Genomic DNA, 11504 nt, shown 5'->3' on the forward strand with positions numbered 1-11504 from the left:
GTTGCTTGGTTACATACACATGAAAATGATAGATGTCATGAACAAGCATATGCCAACCATGTAAATTATATGCCAAGGACATCTATCGTGAACAAGAACATGTCAACCACTTAAATTATTTTAAAAGTGTCATTTGTCAAATTTTAAAATCAACCCATTCTTCTTTTTTTGAAATTTCCAATGAATGAAATGAAAAGACTACCAAAAAAATAGTATAACCAATAGGAAAAGTGAAAATAAAAAATGAAAAATCAATTTAACAATAAAATTCTTGAGAATAGGATACATAGAGTTTGCACACTTTCTCCAAAATGAATTAATGAAAAACTGTTACTTAGAAAACATTAGTCTCATGTCTAAACAATAGAGACTAAAAATCAAAGACAATTGCATGTCTTGTATTGTCATGTATTTTATTATAAGGGTTAACATTTAGTACATGTTGAATGATTTATAATGGGATTTTGGATCGAAATGTTATCATCAAGACCATCAAAATATAGTGGACAATGATGTATTATATAAATATAGAGTATGTTATATATTTAACTCATAATCTCAAATGAATCTCCAACTAGTACTATGTCTTATACCAATTTATATAAGTCAATGTTTGGTGCTTTGAAGATATGTATATGTTACAATATGTTTTATAAATGATACAAAATTAATTTTACAATAAAACTATTGAACCATGTCATGCGAATAGGAAATTTTAATCCTATTAGCAAAGTATCTGAAGTATGAATTAACAAGTAGGGAACTATAAGAAATATTAGTTCCCTGCTTGCTCAAATACCTATTCACAGACTCAATCCCTTTAGACAAAAACATAATTATGGATAGAGACAATGCTTAGATACCACATATTGTATAATGCATTTCATCATTATACAGTTGTGTAGAGAACTAAAGTTTTAGATCTGGGTAAATGCACCAAGTTGTGGTGCCAAAAGGGGGTATAAGTGGATAGCTTTTTTTTGAAATCAACAATTTCTAAACTTCAACAAGAATTTGAAGATAGTTACACTCAAAATTTTAAGATATGACAAAAACAAAAGTAGTGGTCCTTTGAATCTAGTTTCTAAACTACTAAATTTTTTTCAAAATGGTTTAGTTTTAGGTCCTTAAAAAAGGGTCCACAAAAAATGGTATTGTTTATTCAAAAAAAACATAACACGGTACAAAGTGTGCCCCCCCTAAAATTTTAACTTTTTTTTGAAATTCTTTAATCACTCTAGTCAAAAGTTACCTAACATTGTGTAGTTTATCCCAGATTTTTCAGGTAATTTTATAATGTGTATTTTTTTTAATGATTTTTTTAATTGGACACATCCCAAAAATGTGAAATATCTGTGTGCTCCCCCCTAAAAATGATTGAAAACTAATCTAAAATTAAAACTTCTTTTTTTCAAAGTGTATAGAATGGAGTCTAGTTTCTAAAAAACTAAGTTGTTGCAATATTCGATGAACGAGCTAAAATCTATAGCCCAATTAGTACATGTTGGTTTTTGACAGAAAATGGACATACATTCAAAAGAAATTATAGTTGAAAGGCTTGAAATAGTTCAAATAAAAAATAAATTATATGGTTATATAGCTAACATAGAGACCTACAATGTCATGTAACCTAATTTTATCGATGCTCAACCATGAGGAAACTTGAAGGAGAGAACATAAGAAAAATCAATCATTTTTTGTATGCTTGCAGCAAAATACATCTCAGACTAGTTTAGAGACTCCAAACCTTTTGGGTTGGATCCCCAAGACAAAACCAAGCCTTAGGCTTGGTAGAATGCAAAGCTTTAAATAACACATGTGCACTATTTTAAGTTTTTATGAATTTAGATCTTAATAGTGTGTACGCACTTTAGTAGCCTAAATTTCAATAGAGAACGAAGGAGAGAGGCAGAGAGGGTAGAGAATGAGAGAGATTAGAAGATAGAAAGAGAGTAGGAGGTGGGATAGGGAGAGAGGGAGGGATAAATAGAGATAGAGAGAGAGTAGGGGATTAGAGAAGGTGGGATAGGGAGAGAGGGACAGAGAGAGAAAGAGAGAGTAGGAGATGGGAGAGAGAGTGAGAGTAGGGGATGAGAGAGAGAGAGAGAGAGAAAGTAGGCAGTGGGAGAGTGAGTGGGAGAGGGAGAGCGAGAGAGAGAGAGAGGAGATGGGAGAGAGAGAGAGAGAGAGAGAGAGAGAGAGTAGGGGTAGGAGAGAGAGAGAGAGTAGGGGGTGGGAGAATGAGAGAGAATAGGGGATGGGGGAGAGAGAGTGAGCAAGAGAGTAGACGGTGGGAGAGGGAGTGGGAGAGCGAGAGTGAAAGAGAGGAGGGGGGATAGGAGTGTATGAGAGAGAGAGAGAGAATAGGGGATGGGAGAGAGAGTGAGAGAGAGTAGGTAGTAGGGGAGAGAGAGTAGGGGATGGGAGAGAGCAAGTGTGTGAGTGACAGAGAGAGAGTAGGTGGTGGGAGAGGCAAAGCGAGATAGAGAGAGAGGGAGAGAGAGTGGGGGGATGGGAGTGTGTGAGAGAGAGAGAGAGAGTAGGGGTTGGGAGAATGAGAGAGGAAGAGTAGGGGATAGGAGATAGAGAGAGTGAGAGAGAGTAGAGAGGAAGAGAGAGGTTGTAGGGAGTGGGAGAGGGAGTGGGAGAGAGAGAGAGAGAGAGCGAGAGAGAGAGAGAGTGGGGGGATGGGAGTGTGTGTGTGTGTGAGAGAGAGAGAGAGAGGAGGAGAGAGGGAGTAGGGGATGGGAGAGGAGAGAGAGCGCGTGCACGAGAGAGAGAGAGAGAGAGAGTAGGGGATGGGAGAGAGAGTGTGGGAGAGAGAGTAAGCAGTGGGAGAGGGAGAGGGAGAGGGAGAGAGGGGGGATGAGAGTGTGTCTAAGAGAGAGAGTAGGGGGTGGGAGAGGAGAGAGAGAGTAATGGGAGAGGAGAGAGAGAGTAATGGGAGAGGGAGAGAGAGAGTAGGAGGTAAGAGAATGAGAGAGTAGGGGATGTGAGAGAGAGAGTGTGAGAGAGAGAGAATAGGCAGTAGAAGAGGGAGTGAAAGAGGGAGGGCAAGAGAGAGGGGGATGGGAGTGTGAGAGAGAGTAGGGGATGAGAGAGAAGAGAGAGAGAGGGGGATGGGAATGTGTGTGTGTGTGTGTGTATGTGTGTGTGTGTGTGTGTGTGTGTGTGTGTGTGTGTGTGTGTGTGTGAAAGATAAAGAGTAGGGGATGGGAGAGGAGAGAGAGTAGGGAATGGGAGAAAGAGTGTGAGAGAGAGTAGGCAGTGGGAGAGGGAGTGGGAGAGGGAGAGAGGGAGAGAGAGAGGGGGGATGGGAGTGTGTGTAAGAGAGAGAGTAGGGGATGGGAGAGAGAGAGAGTGGGGATGGGAGAGAGAGAGAGTAGGGGGAGAGAGAGAGAGTGGGAGAGGGAGAGAGAGAGGGGATGGGTGAGAGAGAGTGAGAGAGAGTAGGGGGTGGGAGGGAGAGAGAGAGTAGGGGATGTGAGAGAGAGTAGGGGGTAGGAGGGGGAGAGAGAGAGTAGGGGATGGAGGAGAGAGAATGAGAGAGAGTAGGCAGTGGGAGAGGGAGTGGGAGAGCGAGAGTGAGAGAGAGATGGGGGAAGAGGGGGGATGGGAGAGGGGAGAGAGAGTAGGAGATGGAAGAGAGAGAGAGAGAGAGTAGGCAGTGGGAGGGAGAGAGAGTAGGGGATGGGAGAGAGAGTGAGAGAGAGCGGGCGGTGGGAGAGGGAGTTGGAGAGGGAGAGAGGGAGAGAGAAAGAAGAGGATGGGAGTGTTTGTAAGAGAGAGAGGGGGATGGGAGAGAGAGTGAGAGAGAGTAGGGGGTGGCAAAGAGAGAGTAGGGGATGGGGGGGGGAGAGAGTAGAGAAGGAGAGAGAGTAGGGGTGGGAGAGAGAGATAGAGAGAGTAGGGGATGGGAGAGAGAGTAGGTAGTGGGAGAGGGAGTGGGAGTGGGAGAGGGAGAGGGAGGGGGACAGAGAGAGAGAGAGAGAGAGAGAGAGAGATAGAGAGAGAGAGAGTAGGGGGTAGGAGAGAGAGTAGGGGGTGGGGGAGAGAGAGTAGGGGAGAGTAGGGGATGTGAGAGAGTAGGGGGTGGGAGAGAGAGAGAGTAGGCAGTGGGAGAGGGAGTGGTAGATCGAGAGTGAGAGAGAGAGGAGAGGGGGATGGGAGTGTGTGAGAGAGAGAGAGAGTAGGGAGTGGGGGAGAGAGAGATAGAGAGAGTAGGGGATGGGAGAGAAAGAGTGTGAGAGAGAGTAGGCGATGGGAGAGTGAGTGGGAGAGGGAGAGAGGGAGAGAGAGAGGGGGGGATGGGAGTGTGTGTAAGAGAGAGAGAGTAGGGGATGTGGGATAGAGTAAGGGGTGGGAGAGAGAGAGTAGAGAGGGAGAGAGAGAGAGTAGGTGGTGGGAGAGGGAGTGGGAGAGTGAGAGTGAGAGAGAGAGAAAGAGAGACGAGAGGGGGGATGGGAGTGTGTGTGTGAGAGAGAGAGAGTAGGGGATGAGAGAGGGGAGAGAGAGAGTGAGAGAGAGAGTAGGAGATGGGAGAGAGAGAGAGAGAGAGAGAGAGAGAGAGAGAGTAAGTAGTGAGAGAGAGAGTAGGGGATGGGAGAGAGTGTGTGAGTGAGAGAGAGAGATAGAAGGTGATGGGAGAGGGAGAGCGAGAGTGAGATAGGGAGAGGGAGAGAGAGTGGGGGGATGGGAACATGTGTGTTTGAGAGAGAGAGAGAGAGTAGGGGAGAGAGAGAGGGAAAGAGAGAGTAGGGGATGTGAGAGAGAAAGTAGGGGGTGGGAGAATGAGAGAGAGTAGGGGATGAGAGATAGAGAGAGTGAGAGAGAGAGAGTAGAGAGGGGGAGAGAGAGATAGTTGAGGGTGAGAGAGGGAGTGGGAGAGCAAGAGCAAGAGAGAGGAGGGGGATGGGAGTGTGTGTGTGAGAGAGAAAGAGAGTAGGGGATGGGAGAGGGGAGAGAGAGAGAGAGAGAGTAGGGTATGGGAGAGAGACAGTGTGTGAGTGAGAGAGAAAGAGAGAGAGAGAGAGAGAGAGTAAGCAGTGGGAGAGGGAGTGGGAGTGGGAGAGGGAGAGCGAAATAGAGAGAGAGGGAGAGAGAGCAGGGGGATGGAAGTGTGTGTGTGTGTGTGTGTGTGAGAGAGAGAGAGAGAGAAGGGGACGGGAGAGAGAGTCAGGGATGGGAGAGAGAGTGAGAGAGAGAGTAGGCAGTGGGAGAGGGAGTGGGAGAGCGAGAGCGAGAGAGAGTGAGAGAGAGTAGGGGATGGGAGAGGAGAGAGAGTGAGAAAGAGTAGGGGGAGAGAGAGAGAGAGTAGGGGATGGGGGGTATTGGGATAGGGTAAGATTATTTTTCACATAGTGCATAGGCACTATAGTGCGCACATGCTTTATAGAGCATACACGCTATAGTGCGTATGCACTATATGAAAACACCAAAAAATGGTCATAATGAAAGTTTGGGTCCCTACTGATCCATATTCTATTTTTTGTCTGTTGTCTATTCTGTTGTTCTGACAGAAAACACGAGGTTCATGCTTTTGGAAGTTAGCAAACACTATAGTCAATCATTGGATACACTATTTGAAGGCTTTTTGAACATTCTTTCATTCTATTTGAAGCTAGTAAACGCCAAATTCAATCATTGGATACACCATTTGAAGGCTTTTTTAACATTCTTTCTATAGAAAAGGTTAGTGCAGTCCTTTTTAAATATTCTTTATTATTATATACAAACAAATTTGATTATAATTTGACAAATTGTTTAATATATAGTGAATTCATTGAAATTTGTATGTTTGAATGAATTGTTATTTGGAAATGGTTAGAAATTTCAAATTTAACAAGTTGTTTAATATATAGTGTGTATTCATTGAAATAATTTTAATTTGTATATGTATTTGAATGATTTGTAATTTATAAATTGTAAGTAATTTAGATGTTTGAATAATTTGATATATAGAAATCATCATCATGCCAAGGAAGAAACCAAAAACTCAAACACTAAAAGAGAGGGAGAGAGATTTGGCAATTAAAAGAGATTAAATGAAACTACTACGTGAACAAAGAAAATTGCAAAGAAATAATAAAGAATTGTCTTTTGAAGAGGAACAAGAACCACTGATACAAAGAAACAAAGAGGAAGAATTGGAAAGACAAAGAGAACGAACGAGACTGTTACACTCGAAGACAATTGAATTGTGAAGCTACACCATCTTCAAATGTTGGATTGATATCATCATCTCATGTTGAAGAGAGGCTAATTTGTACATTTGACGTTGTACACACTCCATCATGTCATGTTGAAGGCACAACATCAACATATCAAGTAGGTGATATTCCATCTTTTGCATGTTATTGCCAAGGCACATCATTTTCGATTCAAGGTACGCAAAACACTCAACCTTATCTTGATGTTCAAAATGTTGAGAGAATGGAAGAGATTAAAACACCTTCTAGAATTCATTTTAGAAGACCAAAAGATTTGATTGATATTGATACTAACATTTTGAAATTGATGCCTAACAAGATTAGCAAATGTACTTGTCAAATAAAAGTTAATCGTATGTGGAGATTTTTTTTAAAGAATTAAATATTATAGGTCAATGCTAATTATTTGTTAAAATGATGAGAAATTTGAAATTTAAGCCTATCATGAAGATTCTTGGGCTAAGAACGATGGATAATTCAAATGAAAAAAACATTGTAAAGAATCTAATGAGTGCTTATGACAAAGTGGGTTCTAAATCACGCATCAAAGATAGTAATATCACAAGACAAGTACTCACATCGATAATAGTAAGTACTCAAATGAAGAAAGCTTGACTCATGAGAAAGACAAGAAAAACATTGAAAATCAGTAGAGGTACTCTAAGGAGAGCCATACTAAGGCATGAGAGATTGGAAGATCCAACAAAAAATGTGTTATGGGCATTTTGTGGTAGACTACCATGAAAGGATAAAGAAATTAGTGAAGCTTTAAAATCATTGATCGAAGATTTTTGGACAAATAATATGTGTGTTTCCCCTAATCAAAGAGATGTTGTAAGAAGGAGGATTGGTAGCCAAAATTGTGACCCACATGCAAAACATTTTTTGGACTCAACTTAGACACAATTTTTTGCAAAATCTATTGGTATGTATCCTCAAATTCGAATAAGTCAAAGATTTTTTAAGATGGGTAAATCTTTTTATGTGAAGATAAATTACACACACACAACTTGTTGTTGTAGGATACATATTAAATTTTCTAACCATTTTGATGTTTTTAGGCATATATGTGTGTTTTTGCATTCTAAGTTTGTTTTGCAGGATTGTGACATGAATGAGCCACCTAGATCTTCAAGGGAATTCATATCCAACATTTTATGTGAAATAGGGGATGACCAACAATTTTACAAGACATCATGCTTGGATGGTACATGCTTATTTTGTGATTTTTTGCAATTTTTATCAACTTGTGAACATATGGATAGTACACATGCAATTGGAAATGAAATAGTAGATTATGGAAAATATAAGATAGTGACATATTCTCTAAAAGATGAGAAATATGGTAAAAATGATGTGATTGAGTCATTGAAAAGATTCCAGTGTATGAGTTCATGAAGATTTTTCGTGAAAAGATTATTTACAAGTATGCAAGGCATACACACAGAGCTTGATGGTTGGATTTGCAATTCAAGTTGTGCAAGGATACATTTCCACTGGATACCATTGTTTTAGTTGTAGAATTCATAGAGAACTACAAACTACAACCACAAAATGAGGTGCAAAAAAAATATTATAATTTTCAATAGGTTTCCATATTTGTTCACATAAAATTCATGCATTCACCTACAAGTACAGAGGATGATAGGAAGATTTTGAGGGAGTACCATTTTTACATTAGCAATGATCGATTACATTCTATGGAATTTGTACATGGTTATTTTCAACTATTTTATAGAGATTTGGCTAATAGGGGCATACCATATCATCAACACATTATTTGGTCAGATGATTGTGCATCTCAATTCAAGAATGCATAGATGTTTTATTAGTTGAGTAGGATGCACAGGTTGTCTGGAATTCAATATGTATGAAATTTCACAGAGGTTGGTCATGGAAAGGGAGAGCATGATGATACATGACCATGCATTAAAAGAGCCTTAGCTCGTGAAGAACTAAAGTACAAAGACGGAGCAATATTGACAAATGCAAAATCCATCGTCCAAAGGTGTAATGTTGCAATGGGTCCAAGTAAGGAAGGTGAGTCTATGGTTCATATATTTTTTTGGTTGATAGATAATACTAACATTGCACCATACGAGGATTTTTGCACAATAATAGAATCAAGTGAGTTGCACTCTTTTAGAAGCTCCGATGTAGGTTCATGGAGTATCTACACATGAAAAATGGCATGCTACTATCCATGATGTGTAGAGGAAAATTGGGATGAGTGTGAGTTGACTGAATGGGTGGACAAATGGGATATATGATTTTTGGACCCAATTGACACCTATCATCCCCCACAAGCACTGGAAATGGTAGAGATGGATTCATTCATTGACTTTGACTACTTGTCTAATCTAGTGTAATCTGGTTATATATATATATACCAGTTACTATATATATATATATCTTTGTAATTTCAATATGTAACTTTATAAATTTTACCTAAGTATTTTCTAAATTAATGAACATATTTTGTACATTTATCATTGCAAGCCATGTTTTTGTTTATTGCACCTAAAGACAATGAAGAAGGAACATATTATTATTTGTTTCATTATGTCCAAGCCAAGCAAAAATTGGATCACTCGGTTATAGATGGTGAAGGTTTAGAGTACCATATCGGTGCGATGGTTGTAACTGACACATGCTTAGATGATATTCTATGAAGAACCCTAACTTGTGGTTATTCGAAGATTGGCAAACAAAGAGGAAGATTCTTCATTATTTGAAACTTGTTGTCGCATCAAATGTCCACTTGATAAAATATGGTGGAAAACCACATAATAAGACTCTTTGGAAAGTTCGCGAGTCATATCGTAAGGCAATACTTGAGATATTAAAATGTAGAGTAGATCTAGTTGGTTCATTAGATTGAATGAGAGAGAGAGAGAGAGAGAGAGAGAGAGAGAGAGAGAGAGAGAGAGAGAGAGAGGTGTAGGGGCACCTTGAATCATAGGGCCCTCACCTTTTCATTTTTGTTGTGTTATGCTCCAAGCAAGCCTTGTAAGTAGAATTAGGGTCATTGGACCTAGGTGTGATAATTAGGGTATTGGATGTCATTTAATGTCCTTAGAAGAGTCACTATTTTGGCCTAAAAGTCAAGACATACCTTGCCATAGGGAAATGAGTAACCTAAGGGATGAGTCATCAACTTAGGGAAGGGTCCCTACCATGGAATTGCTAAGGAATAGCCTAAATGACAAGTTAGAAGTGTTAAGAACAACAAGCAAGAAAAAATGTAAAAGTTGCTATATTGCAATTTTGCAATTTTTGCAAAATGTTGATTTTGCAAGGATTTGTGGATTTTCCTTTCAGAACTTGAAGGAGGCTGATGCAAACCATAAGGATGAAGGGGAAAGACCTAGGAGGAGATAATAAAGACTTTCCAAACCCTAAAATGAGAGAAGTTAATATCATTATGTACGATCAGCATGCTATAGCATGATATTTGAAGACAAAATTATTGAGATTATAAGTTTTAAGGCATTTTTGACATTTTTTTTGTAGATTGTACTAGTTTCCATGGTAGATTGGGTTGTTTAGAACAATTTTGTTTTAGGAAGTTTGGTTTGATTGTCTTTCTTTTCATAGTTTTAAAAATCTTTCTCTTTTCACCAGCTTGTATTAATAATGGTGTAACTCAATATCCCACTATTGGATTTGTACAGCCTCTTGGGGATAGTGAGTATACATAATGTAATATATTGTGGCAAAAGCAGGGCCCTTCAAAAAGTAGGCAATCAATTTTAACCTCTTGCCCTAGGCAAGCTAGAACATGTTAGGCAAGTGCATCCAATAAAGAAAAGGAACATCATTGAAGGATATATATGCATATATTAACATTAAACAATAAAAAATATAAAGGAATACAAATATTGAGTATTCTATACAACAAAGATTTTTCCAAACCAAAGGCAATAAGTCATTCATAATAGTCAGACAATTAAGAAACAGATTATTCTTACATATGTATACAATATTATTGACCAAATTAGAATAAGAAAAATGATATTGCACATAATCTCCATTACAACAGCATGGACACTTTGCAATTTTAATAGTTATATTCTTTAGTCCCAAAAATAGACATTATAGATATTGCTCACTAATCCTTTAAGATAGAAAATGTTTACAAAAAATGGCATGTACTTATATGAGGACATTATTTATTACAGAAATCCCACACTGAAGCAACTGGCTAGCCGCTTAAAAAATAGTTTTTGAATGCAAGTGGTATCATAAAGATACCTTAATAAACTAGTATCCCCTTTACTCGCAACATCTTGGTCATTGATGTAGCAGTAGGCAGCAAGAGTCTTCAAACAACAAGGAATGGTAGAAGTTCTCAAATTCCCTCAACACCTAAGGTGAAGGGTCCTAATGCCAAATACCTATCATGAGTATGGAGATGGGCTTATAGGAAGGTTATCACAACCCCACAAGACAAGATAACCTAATCACTAGGTCTAAAGTTCTAAGCCTCAAAAACTCAAAATGCATTAATGGATTCCCTTAGCCCAAGAGGGATCAAACCCCAAAAATTGGATCCAAAGAATAGGGGTGGCCTATAATCATTGATATGGCCTATTTAGGTCCTAATGAACATGAATCAATTATTCATTTCATCAAAGACAACTTATAGCATCAAGTTGCTTTGAAAACCAATTAATTGGCTTGTAGCCCTCTTAGAATGAGAATGAGGCATAAGTTTGAATTCTTCCAAACAACATGGTGACTTGACTAGGGATTTGGATGCCCTTTTTGGTTTTATAAAACATTCCAAAGCACCCAAGGATGGAGAGGAATAGAGATTGTTATTGTTGCAACATTAGACCGAATTCCTAGGCTTAATTAGGGCTCCCTTTACTCTACAAGTGTGTTTTCTACATAGGAGAAATTCAATCCAACTATTAGGATATGTAGGGGCATGTAAAATAAAAAATAATACAAGGTTTTAGCCTCTAATGAATCCAACTCAAACTAGAAGGGATTGTTACAAATGTTGTATGGTGTACTCATGGTGATGCACACCTAGGGTATGGCGACAAACTCAACTCCTTGCACTTCCTAGAAAAAAGCTTGAAGAATCTGAAAGCACATTTTTATACCTTGCATTCCACCAAAGGGAATCAATTTCCCATGGTGGAATGTGTCAAAATGACCCATCCCTAGCAAAGTGTTGATTTCTAGGTTGAATCCTAGGCAACAAGCAAGAAAATTTGATAACTTTCAACCTATGAAGAATTAGAACATTAGAATTGATGCAAAATAAAATAGATAAAACTCTCC

This window comes from Cupressus sempervirens, chromosome 4, assembly GCF_028749045.1.
Source record: "Cupressus sempervirens isolate cs-2001-9-10 chromosome 4, ASM2874904v1, whole genome shotgun sequence".
NCBI lineage: Eukaryota > Viridiplantae > Streptophyta > Pinopsida > Cupressales > Cupressaceae > Cupressus > Cupressus sempervirens.